Source organism: Microtus pennsylvanicus, chromosome 6, assembly GCF_037038515.1.
Source record: "Microtus pennsylvanicus isolate mMicPen1 chromosome 6, mMicPen1.hap1, whole genome shotgun sequence".
Classification (NCBI taxonomy): domain Eukaryota; kingdom Metazoa; phylum Chordata; class Mammalia; order Rodentia; family Cricetidae; genus Microtus; species Microtus pennsylvanicus.
Window position 1 is genome coordinate 72,679,355 of NC_134584.1, and position 23,138 is coordinate 72,702,492.

Consider the following 23,138-nt stretch of genomic DNA (forward strand, 5'->3'; position numbering starts at 1 on the left):
TCCTGTTTTTGTTGTTGTTGATCTGTTTTGTTTTTCAAGATAGGGTTTCTCTACACAGCCTTGGCTATCCCAGATGGAATCCCAGATGGTAGACCAGGCTGACCTTGAACTTGGAGAGCCTCCTGCCTCTGACTCCAGAGTGCCGGGATTAAAGGCATGTGCCATCACTTCCTGGCAAGTCTGTGCTCCTTAAGCCAATAGAAAAACTCTATACAGAATCTCTTGCAAGCACCTTCATGTGTCTCATGTGCCAGTTAGACCAAAGTACTGTCCTTTTTGTTTGTTTTTTTGAAACAGGGTTTCTCTGTAGCTTTGGAGCCTGTCTGGGAATTAGCTCTTGTAGACCAGGCTGGCCTTGAACTCACAGAGATCCACCTGCCTCTGCCTCCGGAGTGCTGGGATTAAAGGCGTGTGCCACCACTGCCTGGCCCAAAGTACTGTCTTTTCCCCACCATCGCCCACACACACCATCTTCCTAGCTCGACGTTACTTGCAGTTGCTTGCATAAGACATGTATTTCTGGAATAGAAGAAAAAGGAGTTGGATTCATTACTACTCTTTAGGCCTTATGGTTGTTTGGTACACCCATAGAATGTTGTCTTGGCTTTGCATACCTCACAAATATTTCAGGCAACAGTTTGGGAACTTAATGGCTCTTTGATCTGGAAAGAGTGAGTACTTACCAGGGTGAGTAAGCAGACAGACCAATTACCACAGGTGGCTTAGTACTAGAAGTTTGAATTGAAGGATTCTCTAGGAGATGATGAACAGTTTGAAGCTCAAGCGATAATTTGAAAATATTTTTAGTAAAAAGCTTATTTCTATTAATATCATACTTTTTCTGAGTGTACAATAAATTCTATATGTACTAACTGGACCAAAATTTCACTTCAGACCAACTAAATTTTGTTGGACTGGGAGAGGAAAGGAAGCCATGTAGCTCCAGGCTTCCTATGGTACTATGACTGCCTAACACTGAAAGTGATGTCACTTTGAAACTGCTTTAGCAAATTCATTTTAATAATGTCTACTTAGCAGAAATGTGTCTAGGACTCTATCATCTGAGATCCCAGAAGCATGGCCACTGACTAAGAATCAGAGGACTTTGGTTTATGATTCTGTTCCTCTAAGTCCTACCCTGACCACATGACTTCTGTTATGTAAGAAAATAATTCTAGATGATTTAAAAGCTCATTCAAATTTGAACTGCAATATTTCTCAATATCTCTCAACTAAACCAATGTAAACAACGCAAAAGGTGTAAGGTGTGATTTAGCTGTAAGGAGTATTAGGTTCCACCAGAGGTACCCACATTTCTTAAAAGTAACAGTCTAGAATATTGATTTATTGTGACTGTGACCGAGGGGAAGCCCTGAGGCTGAAGTTAGCAGATTATAGTAACCTTCAGTAGTGTAGACAGCCAGGCAGTGTGATTTTACTTCATTGAAAAGTGCTTTACATAAAGAAGATGTCTGACTTAAGTAGATTTTGATTTGCTAAGTATCTTTGCCTCACTTTTAGTTTTTTTTAAAACAATTCTCTCTTGTGGCTTAAAAAAATTAGTATATTTTATGTTCTCACTCTGACTATAGAGATTTGAGCAGATTGATTTCATGATCATTTTCAATGTTTGACAAGAAATACAGTGGACATTTACCTTAAATGTGGAGGAATTTTGGGGGGTTTTATATGGTAACTATCCCAAAAGTTTATTATAAAATATTCAAGTACTGGCCGGGCGTTGGTGGCGCACGCCTTTAATCCCAGCACTCGGGAGGCAGAGGCAGGCGGATCTCTGTGAGTTCGAGACCAGCCTGGTCTACAGAGCTAGTTCCAGGACAGGCTCCAAAGCCGCAGAGAAACCCTGTCTCGAAAAACCAAAAAAAAAAAAAAAAAAAAAAAAATATTCAAGTACTGGAATAAACTTTTCAAATTGATTTGTAATTTTTAAATGGTAAAGGTTCTTCTTTGGAGCATATACTTTTTATAATTGACAATGTTAAATGTTTCTACCCCCATGCCATTTCTTTAGTTATGGTTATTATTTTTGCAATGAAATAGTGTTTGTCTTAAACAGTCTGAATTACAGTCCACTGAGGGAAGCCAAGGCAGGAATTCAAACTGGTCAGGAACTTGGAGGAGCTGATGCAGAGACCATGGCGGAGTGCTTTTTACTGTCTCAGGCTTCACGACTTGCTCACATTGCTCTCTTATAGTATCTAGGACCATCAGCTCATGGGCAGCACCTTTCACAGTGAGCTGGACCTTCCCCCATCAATCATTAAGAAAATGCCCTACAGGCCTGACTGTAGCCTGATGCAGGCAGTTTCTCAGTTGAGGTTTTCTGCTCTGAGATGTCTAGCTTGGGTCAAGTTGACAAAATTAGCCTACATAGCCACCAAAAAGTTTCCTTGAAAATGTACTATCTATTTGAGTTCAGACCATCACCCTGCCAACCCTTAATCTTTAAGTAACCCCCATCCCATTTTATTCTCTGATATACTGTTGCCTTTTCCAGTGCAAACTGAGACAGGCAGGATGGCCTTTTCAATAAGCACAATGCACTTGAGATTCACCCATGTTGCTGTATGCACCTGTAGTTTACCTCTTATTGCTTGTTTAGAAATAGTTTTTCATTTTTCGTGTGTGTGGATACGGTTTGTATGGTGGTTAAAGGATATTGACGTTGTGTCCAGACGGGGGTATTAAGTATAAAGTTACTATATACTTTCACTAATGGTTTTCACTTGACTATAAATATTATTTCTCTTGGGAACTTATCTACAAGTGAGCTAAGTATTACAAGCATGTATTTGGCCTTGTAATAAACTGCCAATTTTCCAAAATGTTTGTACCATTTTGCATTTGATGGTTTAAGTTTCTCTGCAACCCTAGCATTTGGCAACTTAGTTTTGTTAGGTTTTTATTTATTTTAATTGTCTTAGAACAATGGTTCTCAACCTTTTTAATGCTGTGATCCTTCAGTACAGTTTCTTATGTTGTGGTGACCTCCAACCATACAATTATTTTGTTGCTGTTTCATAACTATAATTTTGCTACTGTTATGAATCATAATGTAAATGTCTGATATGCAGGATATCTGATAGGGGTCGTGACCCACAAGTTGAGAACCACTGACTTAGAGGATGCTGAAATAATTTCAATTTAAACCTGGGTTGGTACGTGGCCCAAATAGCTTCTTTCTTTCTTTCTTTCTTTCTTTCTTTCTTTCTTTCTTTCTTTCTTTCTTTCTCTCTTTCTTTTTGTTTCTTATAGTGCTCAGCCTGTATGTATGCCCTCTGCCCAGAAGAGGATACCAGATCTCATTACAGATGGTTATGAGTCACCATGTGGTTGTTGGGAATTGAACCCAGGACCTCTGGAAAAGAGCTTAGTGCTCTGAGCCATCTTTCCAGCCCCTAGAATTACTTTTTTGTTTTGTTTTGTTTTTTGAGACAGGGTGTTTCTCTGTAGCTTTGGAGCCTGTCCTGGAACTAGCTCTTGTAGACCAGACTGGTCTCGAACTCATAGAGATCTGCCTGCCTCTGCCTCCCAAGTACTGGGATTAAAGGCGTATGCCACCACCACCCTGCCAAAATAGCTACTTTAGATAGTAAACTATATCCTAGCTTGGTATGGAAATAAATTGTAACCTAAACTAAAAATTGACCTTTGTCAGTGCCTTTGGATTGGGGGTGTGGTGCTGGCTAGTTTTATGTCAGTGTCTTAGTTAGCTATGAAGAGATACCATGAGCACTGCAACTCGTATAAAGGAAAACATTTACTTGGGGCTGGCTTACGGTTCAGAGGTTTAGCCCATTATCATCGTAGTGTGAAACAGCAACATGTAGGCTGGAGGAGGAGGCGACAGTTCTACATTTTGATGTGCAGGCAACAGGAGACTGTGTACCACACTGGGCAGAGCTTGAGTGTATGAGACCTCAAACTCCACAGTGACATACTTCCTCCAACAAGGCAATACCTATTCCAACAAGGCCAAATCCCTTATAGTGCTACTCCCTATGGGACAAGAATTCAAACTCATGAGTCTACAGGATTCTTACCTATTCAAACCACCACAGTTAGCTTAACACAACCTAGAGGTATCTGAAAAGAGAGAACTTCAATTGAGAAAATGCCTCCGTAAGATCTGGCTGTATGGCATTTTCTTAATTAGTGATTTATGGTGGAGGGCCCAGCCTATTGTGGGTGGTGCTATGGGTTCTATTAAAAAAAACTAAAAACAAAACAAAACAAAACAAAAAACGGGTTGAGCAAGCTATGAAGAGCAAACCTGTAAACAGCACCCCTCCATGTTCTCTGCATCAGCTCCTACCTCCAGGTTCCTGCCCTGTCCTGACTTTCTATGATGACCAGTAATATGGAAGTTTAAGCCAAATAAACCTTTCCTCGCCAAGTCTCTTTGGTCATTGCGTTTCATCACATCAAATAGTACTCTAAGATAGGTGGTTCAGTTTGTTTAATTTGAGGCAGAGTCTTCCTATGTCATCCAGGCTTGCCTCAACTTCCTGTTTCTCCTTTCTCAGCTTCCTTTGTGATGCCATTGTGGTTCTGTAGCCTTAAAGCCAGGATTAGAGGATATCAAGCAACTAAACTCAGTCAATCACACACTGCAAAAGTTAGTCACTTTGATCAATCAGGTTGTTCCTCCTCCTCCCTCCCCCTTCTCCTTTTTCTTTCCTTAGAAAGACTTTAGTAGTATTTTTGAAAAGCATTCCCATATCCTGGTATCCCACAGGTTTTTAACAGTAAAGATGGTTACTTGTGCAAATCAGAATCTGATCCATCTAAGTGGGGACAGCCTTGCCAGTAAGCAAGAGCAAGTCCTTCCATGAGGTTGTTTCTTTATGCATATTATTACTTTGGCTATGAATGTCACCTGCACCTGTGGAATAATGTGTGTCTCTACAGCCCCTTTTCTCGGCCATGTAGACTTTGTTAGATTTAACTGGTCTCAGTGTTTCTTTTAAGAATAGTAGTGTCTCAATTGAGGCCTCAATTTGCATTTCCCCAGGGACTAAAGCTACAGAGCTGGTTTCATGTCTTAACTTACCATGTGTGTCTCATTTTGAAAACTCTTCACATCTTTTGTACTATTAAAAAGTATTATATCATTTAAGTTTTGATACACACACACATACACAGACACACGCACAATGCATAAGCACACATGTGCGCGCGTGCGCGCGCACACACACACACACACTTTTTTTTTGTCAGTAAATGTCAACATTTGTCCTGGCTTTGTGCTTTTATTTTTTTATTTCTTAAAACTCTCTTTGGCAAGGCAAGCTTGATTTTAATTTTGATGAGGTTCAACTTATCATTTTTTTTCTGTTATAGATAATACATTGGTGGTATGTTTAAGAACTCTGCCTAGATGAAGATAACAAAGATTTTCTTATGCATTTGTTTCCCTCCAAGTCTTTGAAGTTTCCATCGGTATTTAACTCTGTTGCTCATTATGAGTTAATTTTGTACAAGATAGTGTCTGCTTCACTCTCTGGCATTTGTCATTGCACTGTTTGTTAAAAAGACAGTTCACTGAATTACCTTTGCACCTGTGGCAAAAATCCATCGACCAGTGTCTGCGTGGGCCTATTTTTGGCCTCAGGGCTCTGTATTGACCTGTGTGTCCACTCTTTGTCAGTGCTACACAATCATGTTTATTGTAAATCACTGCTAAGAAGATGTCTGTGAAGTACTTTAGCCAATTTTCCTTTCAGTCATCTTAAGCAAATGAATTATTTCTCAACAATTTTACTGTCTCTTAAGTTCAACTTAGACGCTGATTATAAACCTAAAATAAATGTTAGGTAATCTTCATTTCCTCCTTTATTGGGTAGAGTGAGACCTCAGCTTCTATGGTATTTATGTTGTGTTTTCCCAAATCAATATCAAAACACAAAAAATTTACAGGAAAGCCATCTACTAAACTCCCCTTTCCAAAACTTCCCTTGAGGGCTTCCCAAGAAATGGTCTCCTGTGACAGGCGCTTGCGTCTGCCTAGCGGCCAGACTATGGTAATAACTTACCAGTCATTAATAAGCAGCTTCCTGTCGGATTGAGTGGCCGTTGGTGGCACCCAGCTGTGATGACTCATCCGGCTTAAGACCGCGTTTGAGAAGCGATGTTTATGAGAGTGGGACTGAATGATGTCTGATTGGGAGAATTTTCTTTATAAAAGTGGTTTGATTTCTAGTGCTCGGGAAATTGAACTTCTTGTCTTCATAGCAGGTATGCTCCAATTTCCATTATGTGTGTGAGCTCAGTGAGTATGGAAATGTTGTTTTCATCATGTACTGGCTGTTATTTTCTCAAAACAAACAAGCATTGCAACTTTTTTTTTTAAAAAAAAAAAAGACAAGAAAGGTACCTTTTGCATTACTCTTTTTTTAAAAAAGTAGTTTCTAAGCTTTGTGTTTTCTCCCCAAATCACAAAATTTCCTACTCAGGCAGTAATCTTGGAGACTGTGGGAAGTTCCTGAGCTCCTCAGACGATAGGTCTGCCTGCATACCTTAAAGGTATGCCTTTCTCTCTGTTTTATTTTGTATTTGTCCTTTTCTTAGCTCTGACAGGCTTAGGTATAGTATTTTAAAAGACAGAATATTTGTTTGGGAGTGGAAATCTTTATAGTCAGGGGACAAACTGTTATAAATACACTGAAAAGAGCAATACTGAACCCTATGTTTTAAAATGTTGGTCAGGAAAGAGGTACTTTAAAAAATTAGTTACAAAAATAATATTTTTTCTTACTTTAGAAAAGATGAATGAGCATTCAAAGGAAAGAGCCTGTGATTAAGCTCAGAAGAGGGCACACGTTGAGCCCACGGTCATATAGGGTTAGATGGGCTAGGCCAGGTTTCCTCAGCACCTCTATGGCAGTCTTCAGGACATAAATAACGATATCCCCAGATAAAAGGAAATTAAACTGCAACGGAACTGTTTCTAATACTAAGAAGTACTGGTTTCCTGTGGGCAATCAAAGTTCTGTTAGAAAAACAACACTTTCTAACATTTGGTGATAATGAACGATTTTTAGGTGTGGATTGTCACCCTTCGGCAGAGGTTCTTAGACCTTACTATACACGAGGGTCACCTGGGAGCTTGTTAAAATTTAGATCCTTGGGTCCTGGTGCTGAGAGGGTTAGCAGGTCTGGGAAGTAGCCAATAATCTGCATTTTAATCCCTTGCTTTCAGCACTTTTAGTTGTCACATTTCTCAGACAAATTCTTTTGCTCTTACTAAACTTTAAATGTTGTATTTCATTTAGTTTAAGTATTATGAGACTTAATGACTGAATTTCAGGTTTAACAATAACTAATTTAAAATTCTTAGGTATAAACTAAGACATAGTATTCAATAAGTATTCAACACACAGACTTAAGCTAGACTTTTTTCAATTAGAAATTACTAGTTAGACAATTTCTACTTTCAGGTTATCTGTGCACCCGCAGATAGGATTTGATAAGTGTATAGCCCAGGCATAGACACCTAGGGAATTTCACAAGGTTCTTTTTTAATCAGTTATTACCTTACTGTGCCCTTAATGATGTTACTCAATATCCTATTAGGTTAGTTGTGAATTTAATAATTGGTCCCCTGATAATAGCCAAGGGGTATCAAACTGTGTTGCTCCATTCCATAATGGTCATGCTGGAGACAAGACAGAAGTTGCTGCTTTCTACCCTGTTTTCTTTCTAAAAATAAGGCACACTCTCATATGACATCTTCCACAATACAACAGGAATCTCTAAGGAGTTATAGGCCTCTATCTCAGGAATGTACCCATGACCTACTTTTAAAAGTAATTTGAAGATGCTGCCACACGTAATGAAAGCCTAGACTACCCACTAGCTGTTCTGAAGAACTAGTATGACATTAATATTATCTGCCACATCAACAGTTTTAATCCATTTTGAATAGGGGTTTCACTTCCCTCTGTTGTTACTTAGACTAGATGAAACATATCTAGTGTCTGAGTCAAAGCAGTTGCACAAACCTGTGTAAGTTGTTTCTATACGTATACAACAGGTGTTTGTTTGAATATGAAGTATCTCCTAGAAAGATACTGGGTTGCAGCCTTGGACCCTAGCTAGTAGGTCCAATAACTGAGAAGTGAAATGAGAGCTCTGACTTTGTCAATGGATTAACCCATTGATGGATTTAAAATCTGGTGCCAATGTTGAGAAGTAGTGGGAAGATTAGGAAATAGCTACTAGGGTCACACACTGGGAAGATATGCTTTGTCCCAGGCCTCTGTACATCTGCTTCTTTCCTATGGTATTTCTCCAAGGAGAGTGAACATCCTCTCCCATATGTGCCCACTGCCATGACATTCTTTGTCTATTGTCCAGGCCCAAAGCTATGGAGCTAGTAGACCATAGACCAAAGCTCCTGAAGCAATGAACCAAATTACATCTCTCCGTTTTCAACTACTTTGTCTCAGTTGATAATAGCTGACAAACCAGGACTGAAGAGACATCTGGTTTGTTAAGAGCACTTGATGCTTTTACAGATTACCCAGGTTCCATTCCCACATACATGGTACCTCATTAAAAAAAAAAAAACCTTGTAACTATTTACAGGGGATCCCACCCTTCTGACCTCCATTGTCACTATATGACTGTGGTACACATACATACATGAGGGCAAGGCTCTCATATGCTGTGGGACAATTTTATCTTTTATCTTGTCACTTGTATTATTTTTAATGCTGATTGGCCAGTAGCCAAGCAGGAATTATAGGCTGGGCAACCAGGCAGGAAATAGAGGCGGAGCAATGAGAATGCTGGGAGGAAGGAAGCGCAGTCTACAGTCGTGACCCAGCCTCAGAGAAAGCAAGATGCGACTGCCTCGCTGAAAAGGTACCAAGCCACTTGGCTAACTCAGACAAGAATTATGGGCTAATGTACATTGTAAGAATTAGTTAATAAGAAGCCTAAGCTACTGGGACAATCAGTTTATGATTAACGTAGACCTCTGTGTGATTCTTTGGGACTTAACGGCTGCAGGAATGGACAGGACAGAAAACCTCGGGCAATACTCATCACACATAAAATTTTAAAAAGTATTTTTTTTTAAATAGCTGACAATCCTAAAAGGTAATCAGATTTGCTGACCTGGTATTTATATTCAGAATTCCTCAGTCAGCAGAAAAGAATCCTAAGAATCTTTCCCTTGTAGAAATGAACCCAGTGCTCGTGGTTCATTTATAAATAATACTTGGCCTAATAAAACATTTCTGGATTTTTGGAATCCTCAATTTGCACCATTTAACAGTCTTTTGGACTGTGAACTGAAGAGGTTCTGTTCCTGCCAAGGACTCATTCCTAATCACTACCAGCAACACAGTGCTGACTCAACTTTAATTGGCTCAAGGTGTTTCTAAATAATTGATCTCATCTATTGTATTTGTGCTGGTGACTTTAATAAAATCAATCTGTGTTTTTTAATGTTATTTACCCATAGCTACATCTTTGTTGAGTATAAATTCTATAGCATCAGCAATTGTGAGGACTGCTGAGGCCCTGGGAACATAGGCTGAAGGACCCTGGAAAATAGGCTGAAGGATGCTGGGAATATAGGCTGAGGGACCCTGGGAAGACAGGCTGAAGGGCTCTGACAAGGTAGGCTGAAGGGCCATGAGAATGGATAGCCTAATCTAGGTGCCATAGAGCCTTTGTGTGATGTTGGATCTGTTGTCCTAGAGGGGCTAAGAAAATTTACTTTGATAAGTCTCAATTCATCTCAAGTAAGTGGAGGTGACAATAGTCCTTATGTCATGGGTAAAGCATTAATGATTATCATATGCAAAAGCATTCACAACCATTGGCTAATGTTGGGGAAATAGATACTAAAGGGGACTCCCACATAGCAGAGGCTCTCTTCTAGAAGCTTGATTAGGCACGAACCACACCCAAACACCTGTTTTCACAGAGAGATCCTTTATTAAGCAGGGAAGAAAAGTTAAAGAGGCTGCTTTCTGTCTCAGCCAGAAAATAGCAGCAAATGACCTTGCAGGGTCATTCTTACAAAGAGAAAAAGGGGGGAGGTCACTGTTACTATGAACTAGGGTGCAGTGGCAAAGGAGATAGGGGACAACGGAGAAGAGGGAGGGGACAAAGGAAAGGGCCAGGGATATTTATCTCTGGGAGACAAAGGACCGCCCCTGAATGGAGAGGAGATAGACAGGGTATGTAGGCAAATATTGGTTAATAAAGGTAAAAGGGGAAACCTGTGTTAGGATCAGGTGTTTAATTTTAATTGGGCATGTTAATTAGGTGAGCCTAATGGGGCTTCTGATTGCTGGACCTTGGTAGTCTGCATCAGGAGAAAGAAGCACTCAAATAAGGGAATAGAACTTGGTGCCAAGGCTTAGGAATATAATCTTAACTGTTTTTTTTTTTTATCAAGGCAGAGGGAATGGGGGAGAAGGGCAAGGCTGCCAGAGCCACATATTCTGTGCTCCTTCAAATACCATACCCAAAACATGTCCCAAGATTTTGAGCAAATTAATTTGGGGTGGGCTTAGGCATTGGCATATCGTATAAACTCTTACATGGCTTTATTATGCAGTTAGGTTGAGAATCAGACTGGGGTCTCAAATTCTAGGCGAATAGATACTGACATGGATGTATATGCTTATGCTTTTGTTCTTTTATTAGAAAATAAAACTATTTAGAACCGTTTGTGTTATTAAGTTCTGTTTAGAAAGCATAACACATTAACAACAAATGTACACTAGCTCTACTATAAAGTATGGAAGATTCATTACTCTTAATGCACACACACACACACACACATGCCTGTGTAGGGATAAGCACACGTGTATACGCATGTGTATATGCCGGAGGACAACCTTGAGTATCATACTCAAGAAATTCATCCATGTGCTTCGTAATAGGGTCTCCTGTTAGTTTGTTCTCAAACATTAGGCTAGTATGGTGTGACAAATCTTTGCCTGGGGAGATTCTACACACACATTTATTCACCCCAGCTAGGGATTCCATGACAGACCAGAGTACTTATACCATTAAAACTCAACTTGGTGAACCAATGAGTTTTATTGGGGGTTATTTACAGGAATATGGGTGAAAGGTTACTTATGGAAGTATGCATGAGAAGTTGCTTCCAGGAGCACAATAAAGACAAAAGCATCGCCGGGCGGTGGTGGTGCACGCCTTTAATCCCAGCACTTGGGAGGCAGAGTCAGGCGGATCTCTGTGAGTTCGAGGCCAGCCTGGTCTACAAGAGCTAGTTCCAGGACAGGCTCTAAAACCACAGAGAAACCTTGTTTCAAAAAACCAAAAAAAAAAAAAAAAAAAAAAGACAAAAGCATCAACAGAGCCCAACCCCAGCATGGGTGGTTGATAATAAAAGTAGGGAACCTGGAGCACACTGCACAGTCTGCAGGCTGCTCAACAGGCTAGAGAGTGCCTTCTCCAGGTGGTCTAAAGCTCTCCTATGCTGCCGGCTAGTTTCTGCTTCTCCCACGCAGGTGGTCTGGTCTTGCAGTGTCTTTGCGGCTCTGCTTCCTTCAGTCTTAGAGGGACGCTCAGCTTCACTCTGAAAGAGGCCTTGTGAATCTGGTCAGTTTCAGGGACTTTTTGAAGCTTTTATGGGTTGTTTGCTTTTCTGTTTAAGATGCTTCCCTGTGGAATGAAATGTTTCAGTCTTAGAGGATACTATTACACAACAGCTAGACTGGTTGACCAGGGATAGTAAAGTTCCCAAGCTTTGATGTTGTAGGAGTTATTTATGTGCTACCTGGTAGAACTCAGGTCCATGTGCTTGTGAGGTAAGAGATCTTTCCCCCTGCCTCTACCTCCTGAATGCTGGCTGTAAAGGTATCCACCACCACACCTGGCCGAAGCTCAGATTTTTAATGATTTTAAGTCACGCAGTTTTTCAGTTCAAAGCATGGTAAGTTTTGTTCTTTAGAAACTTTAACTCCCTATCCAGTAACGTCATATAGAAATGCATAGCCTCATATTGAATATGATTTGGATACTAAAATCAGGCATGCTCATGTGGAGCAGAAGAGCATCTTGATTGAATGTTTGGAGTCTGGTGAGTTGTAATGAGTTGGGTTACTGGGTGGCTAGTTAATTATGCTATTGAATGGATTAACATTTTCAAATATGGGGAATGAATTCACACCTAGCTTTATTGCCTTCTCCAGCAAATTGGCGGCAATATCCAAAAGATTGCAGTACATTTCTGAAAAAGTACAAATGTGGTTCATACTAAAGAATAATGGATTTTAGAAGCTTTGGAGCCCTGCCAATCATGTAATGTTGATAATTTTTTTATAGACAAAGTAGAAAAATGAAGTAGAGAAAAAGCACAACAACCCAGTTACCTGAAACTGTTGTTGGCTGAGGTTTCTGTCCCACCTGGTCCTACAGCCATTTGGTCCCAAAGAAACACACAGAGGTCTGCATTAATCACAAACTGGTTGGCCTATTAGCTCAGGCTTCTTATTAACTCTTAAAACTTATATTAGACCATAATTCTTGTCTGTGTTAGCCACGTGGCTTGGTACCTTCTATCAGTGAGGCATTTTCATCTTGCTTCCTCTGCATCTGGGTTACAACTGCAGACTAAGTATTTCCTCTTCCCAGAATTCTTTTGTTCTCATCACCTGCCTCTACTTCCTGCCTGGTCACTCTGCCTAGGCTTCTTGCCTGGCTACTGGCCAATCAGTGTTTTATTAAAACAATGCAATATCAGTGACAGGGTACAAGACCATTGTCTCACAGCACTCTATAACCTAAAAAGTCAGCACTAAGAGCATTATATACCAGTTCTTTCTAGCATGCATATATTATATATTATATGGTGAGATTATATACACATATGCAAGAAGTTAGTCTTCAGGTCATAGTACAGATGAAAAATTTTAAGTATGCTATTAAGATATTTTCTGATAGTATTGGTTTTTTTTGTTTTTTTTTTTTTATTCGAGACAGGGTTTCTCTGTGGCTTTGGAGCCTGTCCTGGAACTAGCTCTGTAGACCAGGCTGGTCTCGAACACACAGAGATCCGCCTGCCTCTGCCTCCCCAGTGCTGGGATTAAAGGCGTGCGCCACCACCGCCCGGCGATAGTATTGTTTATAAAGCAACATAAGTTTTGAGTTTTATCTTTAGTGTAGTATGCTAGATAATATCAACTCAAGATAAAGAATGTAAGTAAAAGGAATAGTGATATTGCTTGGGGCAGAAGAACAGGGATACTTTGCTCCCTCCTTCTATTTCTTGGCCTAAAACCATACCTTGTGTTTTAGGTACTTTTCGTATTGCTGTGACCAAATGCTTGACAAAAAAGAGAGGAAGGGTTAATGTTGGCTTACTGCTTGATGGGTATAGTCCACCATAGCAGTAAAAGCATGATAGGAGTGTGAAGAAGGTAGTCACACAATGTCTACAGTTAAGAAACCAAGTGAAGATGTGCTTATAAAGGAGATTGTGTTGAGTTCAAGGGAAAGGCATGTCAGTAGGAGCATGAAATACATGCTCACATTGTTTTTGGTAGTCAGGAAGCAAGAAGGAGACAGGAAGTGGGCCTGGCGGTAAAATCTCAAGATCTATCTATAGTGTCTCATCTACAGTAAAGTTCCATAGCTTCTACACCCTACACCTTCTAAAACAGTACCGTCAGCTGGGTCCTACAAGAGACATTTCATTTTCAAACCACTTTACCCTGGGAGATATTAAAGAAGAAGTATTGGGTATCTTCACTGTGTGCTACCCGATGCCTTTAGTAACCTCTGGAGACCAAAGATATTCACGAATGGGACAATCTCCATGCTGAATATGCTATATATCTGGTTTGGAAAGTAGGTAAGAGACCGTCCCCTCTCTACTAATGGCCAGGAGCATGCCATGTTATTGCAGATACACAGATTGGTGATCCTGTGTATTTCCCCGAGATGTCTGATACCATTGCTTAACTTCCTAGGACTTGGTGTCAGAAGACATTTCTGGGTAAGGACAGGAAAAGATCACAGTTGTAGAGCGCTGGAGTACAGGGACAAGAGTCGCTTAGACACCCGCTCCAGCAAGACTGACGTCTGTCAGTGAATGACAGCTAATACCTTTAAAATTTGGGTTTGGCCTGTCTCAGATATTTTCTACTAACAATCGTATCGTTTTAAATTGCTATATCCCAACATTGATCTCAACAAATTTTATGTTGAACATATATAAAGGCTAGTAAATGGTAAGACCTTGGTGTACAGACATAGACTTGTTCAGGTCTTTAGCCTGCAGTAAAGACTAACTTTGAAGCACAGGCAAGGGCCTCTACGCCATTGTGATTTATTCATCTGTAGTCAGACAATAATAGTAATTCACCTCATAATTTTCTGAAGAGTCAGTAAAAGAGTCCTCTTAAGATTCTTGACTTGAACTATATAGATTTAGGTATTCTGTTCATCGATTCTTATCAGTGATAAATTGATACTTGGTTATCCTAGTAAATTCTGATAGAGCATGGGATTTTAAGGGTATGTGGTAGCCCCAATTTTAAATTAAATAGAAAAGAATGTCTTTCTAGCTCAATGGCTAGTGACATTTTGAAAACATAGGAGTTAAGGAAATTTCCAGCTCTGGCCCTGACTAGCACTACCTCCAGTATCCATTTTCTTTCTGGACATTAACGCCAACTGATGCCAACTTGAGGAAGGCATGTGGGCATGGAGCCAGAAACCACCCACCCTCAACTATTTCATAATTAGCTGTGGTCACTTTTTTCTTGGCTTTGCATTTGTGTTTGTATGTGTGTGTGTGTGTTCAGGTGTGCACATGACTGTTCTTTGTGAAGACCAGAGGTCAACTTGGTTGTTGTTCCTTAGGTTCCTTTATTTTATTTTTGAGACAATAACCTGGAACTCACTCATTATCCTAGTCTGATTGCCTGATGAGCCCCAGAGATCCACCTGGATATATGTGCCAGTACACCCAAATTCTCATGTGGATGCTGTGGATCAAACTCATATCTTCATATCTGTACAGCATGTACCCCAGCCTAGGGATCGTACTGTCTGGCATTAGAATGTGTACACTTCTGTTTTTCCTCATGAGAAATTATTTATCTCAATTTCCTTTTTTATCTTTATCAATTCTGAAAATAAGGACATTGTGAAAGAACAGCCTCTACCATACAGGCAACCTTTTAGACTAGGGCTGTCTTCTTCACCCTGTCCACTGTCCACTGCACTAGATTGTTATATGAGTGAGAAATAACCTGTTTTGCTACCATGATCATAATTTGGATTGCCTTGGATATAGCACAATAAATAAGATTGTATCCTGATATATTAGGGTCATATTTAAAGGTATTAAATACTAATAAATATTTTACTAAGTTTCTCTAGTAACTGTGAGTGCTGGCAAACAAGTGAACACAGCTTATGATTGGGGCTGTGGCTCAGTAGAGGGCTAGCCTAGCACAGGTTGTGCTTCAATCCCCAGCACCAAAAATTGCAAAGAAGAAGTGAAAGCAGCATTAGTGTTCCAAATATTTTTACTGTTCATTTAACAAAATATAAGTTTTAGAGAGGGGTCTGGAAATAGGAAAAGCCCTGCTACTTCACTGTCTTTAGCACTGAATAATTCAGTAATTCTGAAATAATTGATATGCCACCTTCTTATTTTACAATTATATTTTGCCTTTTAATTTTAAAATAACTAAACTGTGAATGTAAATGCCCCAAATGTTAAATTATTTGTCAGTGAATGTTTGATTTTATATTGCAAATCTAAGTGAATCAAATCTAAGTGATTTAAAAATAGATCGTACTTGAAATAAAAGAAGTTAGACTAAAGAAATACATATGATCTATAGATCTATCTCTCTATTCATAAATGCCAGCCCTAAAATCTGGAGCTGGGGTTAGCAGTTAAAAGCACTTACTCTTGGAGAGGACCAGGTCCCACGTGGTAGCTCACAAGTGCATGTAGGTCCAGTTCTGGGTATCCCATGCCACTCTGGCTTCTTCCTGCATGTACACAGTGCACATAAACTCACAGAGGTACACAAACTTACATATGGAATAAATAACAAACATTTAAATAACAAACTTAAAATCAGGAAGTGTTGCCGGGCGGTGGTGGCGCACGCCTTTAATCCCAGCACTTGGGAGGCAGAGTCAGGCGGATCTCTGTGAGTTCGAGACCAGCCTGGTCTACAGAGCTAGTTCCAGGACAGGCTCCAAAGCCACAGAGAAACCCTGTCTCGAAAATCCAAAAAAAAAAAAAAAAAAAATCAGGAAGTGTTTACAGATGTATGCATACATGGTAAAATTAAGAAAGTAGAGGAACTACTGGCAGAAAAGGAATAGTGGAGGCCTTTGGGAAGGAGTCTGTACAGAGTGGAGATCAAGAATTGGGAATGAGGGATTTCTAGAAGGGTGGCAATGTTTTACAGTTTAGTTTATGTGCTGATGTTCAGGAATTTACTTTATTGATCTGTTCACTACCTGTGCATATTTCACAATGATAACTATTTGAAAACATTTCGTAGCTCTGCATATATATTTATGTGAAATTTTAAAAGTCCACATACACAGAACTATTTTTAGACTGTAAAAATGTGCAGTAGGAAAAATTTATTCTTCTACAACCATATGTTACTTTACTTAAAATAGCTCTTAAAATATTGCATGTAACTATAGACTACTCCATTTTTATCTACTTCTATGTTACTTACATTTATTCATAATCATAATCATGTTACTATAAAAACATGTTCTCAGAACTTGTATACATGTTCATATGTATACACACATGTGCATTATATTCACATACACCTATGCTTTTGAAGAATTCTGGGATATCACTTCCAACAGTGGCCACTGCTATGCACATGTGGATAATGCTTTGAGAGAGGAAATATTTTACTTTGTATTACAGAGATTTCTGATTTGTCTGAATATTTTCTTTAACAATGTATGTTACTTTTAAATTTACAGCATATTCAAAATGCAGTACATTTTGTTTTCTAGGAAGAATTTTTTTGAAGGAATAAAAAGGAGTCCTTTTAGAAATATATCAGTTTTGGAGGGGAGAAAAGAGATTGTAAAATAAAAACCTCATCACCTCTGTTCACCCCTTACATGGCAGAGCCTCTGACAATGGGCCTATTGAAACCTTTGAATTAAACCACATGCTCTTTAACACAGAGTATGGCCAGTAGAAAGTATTCAAGACCATTTGTTGAGTTCACTGGAAAACAGTACAGTGGTTAAATAATATGTGACCTATTAAAATTTCACTGCTTGCTATATTTCAGATTTTTTACTTTTTTTGTGGGAAGGTTGATGTATAGAACATGATTTATAGAAGGCAAGTGACTGGTTTCTCCAAAATTGGTTTCTGTAAAAGTAAAAAAAATAAAAACATTAACCCTTTGGTTCAGCTAGTATTTTAATACTATTCAAAAGTGCACAGATATTTTAAACTATTAATTCATAATTATATTTTATCCAATTGTTCAGAGTCAAGACCTAACAACCAATCAAGAAAACTTGAAGATCAAATATATTTTAGGGAGATGAGCTGCTATTAATCAAAGGTTTGCTATAGAAGTTGAGTAATCTAGGTATCTTACCAGTTACTGCTGGTGACTGCAATGTGTTGGTAAGAGGTAGATGTGGGAGGGTCTTCTGCTTTGTGTTGATTTCATTGGTTAATAAAGAAACTGCCTTGGCCTTTTGATAGGCCAGCCCTTAGGTGGGTGGAGTAAACAGAACAGAATGCTGGGAAGAAGGGAAGTTAGGCAATCTCTTCTCTGGGGCAGATGCCATGCCTCTCCCTTCCAGGGCAGCCACCATGGAGCCAGCCACCAGGTCAGACCTGCTGAATCTTTCCCAGTAAGCCACCACATCGTGGCGCTACACAGACTATTAGAAATGTGTTAATCAAGATGTGAAAATTAGCCAATAAGAGGCTGAAACTAATGGGCCAGGCAGTGTTTAAATGAACACAATTTTCGTGTTATTATTTTGGGGCATAAGCTAGCCAGGTAGCCAGGAGCCAGGCGGCAGGAATGCAGCCTGCTTCTCCTTCTACAGAGGTAATCTTTTGTAACAGAAACAGTTATATGGATACAAAACTGAACTTCTTACCAGAATAGAAAGTCTTTGGAATAATGTCCAGTGCCAGTATAAAATTACCTTGCCCTAAACACTAGCCAACAGTGCTTGCTGAGGACTTGAACTGTGACTGTGAATTGAGAATATTTTTATCAATTACATAGCATAATGAAGGTCTAGTAGATTGTAAGCTGTTAATACTATTATAAAGTAGTAATATTTTTATAGAGATTATTTGGTGAATTGTTAATAATTTGAATATGCTAGGATGAACGAATAATTATTTAATTCATTTTATTTGTTCTAAAACGTTTTTACGTGGCTACTGAAAACTTTAAGATAACATATTGTGCTTAAGTATGTATTTCTAGTGTCAGAAAAAGATTGAGTTAGAAGAAATCTAAGAGTAAATAATCTGTCCTCCCTTACTTCCTAGAAAGGGAATGAACCTTCAAAGTGAAGAAATTCTTTGTTCAAAGGCAAAAAACTGGTGGGGAAGAACTGAAATGTTGGCTATCCATCCTCTGGTTCTTTGTCTTGGTTCTTTAGCAATTCCTTTAACTTCATGATTCAGGCAGTAGTTTAAAATCTGGGAAATCCTTAACAAGAATTGGTAGTAGAAAATTATACATCTCTGTAAACTCTGCGGGTCTGTATGAATGTTCAGAAAGAAAAGGGAAGTCTAAGGGATAAGAAAACAAGATTTAAAAACTAGTCATGGCTTAACAGTCAAGCCTGTTGGTTACTCCGTAGCCTTTTCAACTACTCCCTTCTTCACATCTCTGCTCTTCACTCTGGGGGTTGTTTTATTTTTACATCACTAAAGAAAAGCCAACAATGAAATTGTTTTGAATCTGCAGCTGTAGATTAACCACAAATCTGCTCTTGTTTTGTAAGCAGCAGGCTGATGAGAAGGATTGGTGATTTTGCTTTAAGAAAATGAAAGTTCTGCCTTCTAAAGACCTCTTGTCGACAGACAAGAATTTCTTGCTTTGCAGATTTCTTCCTTCCTAGCTCTTAGAGCTGTACTTGTCAGAGCATATCGTTAGAATGCAAGTCCATTTAGTTCCAGAACTATGTATGAACACAGACTCCATACTGGAGCAGCTGGGCTGAGTTCTTGAATGGAGAAATGTCTTCCCCAGCACATTTTAGAGCCACACATCATTCCTAATGATATTCTAAAACACAGTTGTTTTTTATTTTTACCCCTTTATTGTATAAGAGAAAGAGCTGGTCCAGGGGTGGGGTTTACAGCAGCATTTTCTATTTTGATGACAGTTTCCTCTAAGCATTTGCATCTGTTGACATTCTCAGTCCTGAACTTGAACCAACGGTCTCTAACCAAAAACGCAAGTGGCCTGTACACAACAGGGCTCCAGGCATAAGTAAATGCTGCAAATTTTCTCTGTTGAACTCCTTAGTATTCTCATTTTCTTCTCTTATTTCATCACCCTCAATCACTTTGGCATCTGGATCAAAGAAACAATCTGTCTTAAAGATTGACATCATTTTTTTCTAACCACTTTTGTAGGACAAGTGAAAATGTTAATAAAGGACTTTTAAACCCATCTTCAATGTGAATACTTTCATTTGTCTGAATTCTGACACCTGCTTCTGGCCTAGAGGCTAGTTCATTGGGAGAGTGCATAACTAGCAAGCACAATGACCTATGTTTGTTTTGCAATACTGCAAAGCATGAAAGAGCAAAACAGAATAATTCCACTTATGTTAAAACAACAATTATAAGTACTTCTTTGTAGTAATAGGGGCGGCGGCGGGGCTGCGTTCCCAGCACCCCGGCCGCCTGCCCGGCTAGCTTTACCCGAAATAATTACACAGACACTGTATTCTTTTAATCACTGCTTGGCCCTTAGCTCTAGCCCTTACTGGCTAATTTTGATATCCCAATCAACCCATCTCTAACAATCTGTGAGCACCGGTCTTACCGGGAAGATTCTAGTTCAGAGCTTCATCGCATGTGTCTGCCCAGGAGCCGGGAGCATGTCTGCTCCCGAGAGGAGAGCTGTCGGGTCTGACCTCACTTCCTCTTCCTCCCAGCGTTTTGTTCTATCTACTCCTCCCACCTATCTTCTAACCAATGAAATGGGCTGAGGCAGTTCCTTTATTAGCCAATGACCTTCCTCCATCACTTCTTAGGTATAGGGTTATATACACTGGAAGTAACTTTGACAGGATGAATCAGAGAAGCATTTGGGACACTTCAAAAGACCTTCAGGAAGGCAAGGAGGGGAACATACGATGAGCTAAGAAGTCTGGGAAAAATGGAGCATTGTTACATCTAGGAACAATGGAGTGCTTCATGCCATTAACCTGTGCTGCTCTTGGAGGCCTCTTTTGCTACCTGGTCTTCTGGTTCCTCAACTGAGCTTTCCTGGCTTGTTGTGGTTTGCTGCCTTACATTTCAGAAGCCAAAATATCTACCTAGAAGCTTAGACTCCACTGTGTAAGACACAGAAATAGCCATTAAACCTGCCACAACAGGCTATGAGCATTGTAACATAGCTGGAGCACAAGAAAAAAGGAAATAAAAACCCTTAAAATAGCCTTTATAAGTATGATAGAGGTCCTTTAAAAGGGAATAAAAAGTCCCTTAATGAAATTTATGAAAACACAAATGGTGGAAGGAAATTAATTAAATAGATCAAGACCTATGAATAGAAATAGAATCAATAAAGAAAACAGAAACTGAGAAAATCTAGTTATGAAAACTTTAGGAATTCAAAGAAGAACCTCAGAGAGAATGAAGAGAAGAATAGAAGAAATAGAAGAGAATTCCAGGCTTTTAAGACATGATAGAAGTAATGGATACTTTGGTCAAAGAAAATGTTAAATCTATGAAACTCCTGGCATGAGACATCTAGAAAATCTAGGATACTTATGAAAAGACCAAATTTAAGAATAATAGAAATAGAGGAAGAGGAAGAAATCCAGCTCAAAGACACATAAAATATTTTTAACAAAATCTCCTAACCCTACAGGAAATGCATATTAAAGTACAAGAAGGATACAAATTCCAAATAGACAAGACCATAAAAGAAAGTCTTCTGGACACATAATAAAATACTAAACATATAGAACAAAGAAATAATATAATAAGCTTCAAAGTAAAAAGATCAAGTAACACATAAAGGCAGATCTACTAGAATAACACCTGATTTCTCAATGGAGACACTAAAAGCTAGGAGGGCCTAGCTACAGACTGAGAGACACAGATGCCAGCCCAGAATATTTTACCCAGAAAAACTTTCAATCACAATATATGGATGAAATAAAACATTTAAGTAATTTATTATCTATAAATCCAGTCCTACTGAAAGCACTAGAAGAAAAACACCATTATAAAGAGGTTAACCCCAAATCAGCAAATCAAAAGAGGGGAAACACCATCAGCAGCAGCAGCAGCAGCAGCAGAACAAAACAAAATCAACAAACACTTCTTATTGATATCTCTCAACATCAGTGATGTTAATTCCCCAATAAAAGACACAGAGTGACAGAATGGATGCAAAACCAGGATTCACTCTTCTGTTGCATCTAAAAAATACACCTTAACATCGAGGATAGATATCACCTCAGGGAAAAAGATGAAAAAATATTCCAAGCAAATGAGCATGAGAAAAAAAGATGGTATAGTTATTTTAATATCTAGCAAAATATACTTCAAACAAAAACTAACCAGAAGAGATAGGGAAAGACATTACATGTGCATCTAAGGAAAAATCTACCAAGAGGACATTGCAATTCTTAACATCTATGCACCGAACACAAGGACACCCAAGTTTGTAAAGAACACTACTATATCTTAAATCATATATTGATCCTCACACACTGATGATGGAGGAAGGTCATTGGTTAAATAAAAAGAAACTGCTTGGCCCTCATTAGTTAGAAGATAGGTGGGAGGAGTAAACAGAACAGAACGCTAGGAGGAAGAGGAAGTGAGCTCAGACTCCACAGCTCTCCTCTCCCGGGTAGACGTGATAGCTCTGCTCTTTGAAGCAGATGCGATGGAGAAAGCCACCAGGTCAGACATGCTGAATCTTTCCCGGTAAGACCGGTGCTCACAGTTTATTAGAGATGGGTTGATCGGGATATCAGAATTAGCCAGTAAGGGCTAGAGCTAAAGGGCCAAGCAGTGATTAAAAGAATACAGTGTCCGTGTAATTATTTCGGGGCAACAGCTAGCCGAGCAGGCGGCTGGGGTGTTGGGGACGCAGCCCCGTCGCCGCTCCTATTACTACACACTGATAGTGGGAGACTTCAATACCGAACCCTCACCAGCAGGTCATCCAGACAACCAAACAGAGCCATGAGGGAGCTAGCTGAAGTTAGGGAGCTAGCTGAAGTTATGGACCTAACATATTCACAGAACATTTCACCCAAAAGAATATACCTCTACTCTGTGCCTCCTGGAACTTTCTTCCAAATTAACCACATACTCAAACACGAAGTCTCAACAGGTACAAGAAAATTGAAACAACACCCTGCATCCTTTCAGATTACCACTGGTTAAATCTGGATGTCGGCAACAAAAAAAGAGACATAAATACACACATCTATGGATACCTGAATTTTTATGAAGTCAGAAATACACACTTGAAAAATCTTCAACAAATGATGTTGGCCAAAGTAGATGGTTGAAGTAGAAAATGCACATAGAGCCATACTTATCACCCTGCACAAAACTCAACTCCAAATGGACCAAAGACTTCAATATAAACCAGGCACACTGAACCTGATAGAAGAGAAAGTATGGAGTAGCCTTGAACTCACTGGAACAGAAAAAAGATTTTCTGAATGGAACACCTTAGTACAGGCACTAAGATCAGCAATAAATAGAACTTCATGAAACTGAGAAGCTTTTGCATGGCAAAGGACGCCATCATTAGGGCAAAACAGCAGTCTAAAGATAGGGAAATAGATTTTTACCAAGCTACATATCTGATAAAGGGCTAATATCAAAGTACATAAAGAACTTGAAAAACTAGATATCA

General features: G+C 39.2%; 1 long non-coding RNA gene and 1 pseudogene across 1 annotated transcript in view; one reads left to right on the forward strand and one right to left on the reverse strand.

Annotated features, from left to right (window-relative positions):
* Positions 1–4,774: 4,774 nt before the first annotated feature.
* LOC142853215 (small nucleolar RNA SNORA24) lies at positions 4,775–4,895 on the reverse strand (annotated as a pseudogene).
* Positions 4,896–6,154: 1,259 nt separating this feature from the next.
* The window catches only part of LOC142852872 (uncharacterized), a 33,193-nt gene continuing 16,209 nt past the window's right edge, over positions 6,155–23,138 (forward strand). The window contains exon 1 of the long non-coding RNA XR_012911011.1: positions 6,155–6,258. This is a non-coding gene — a long non-coding RNA (uncharacterized LOC142852872). The remainder of the gene's footprint in view (positions 6,259–23,138) is intronic.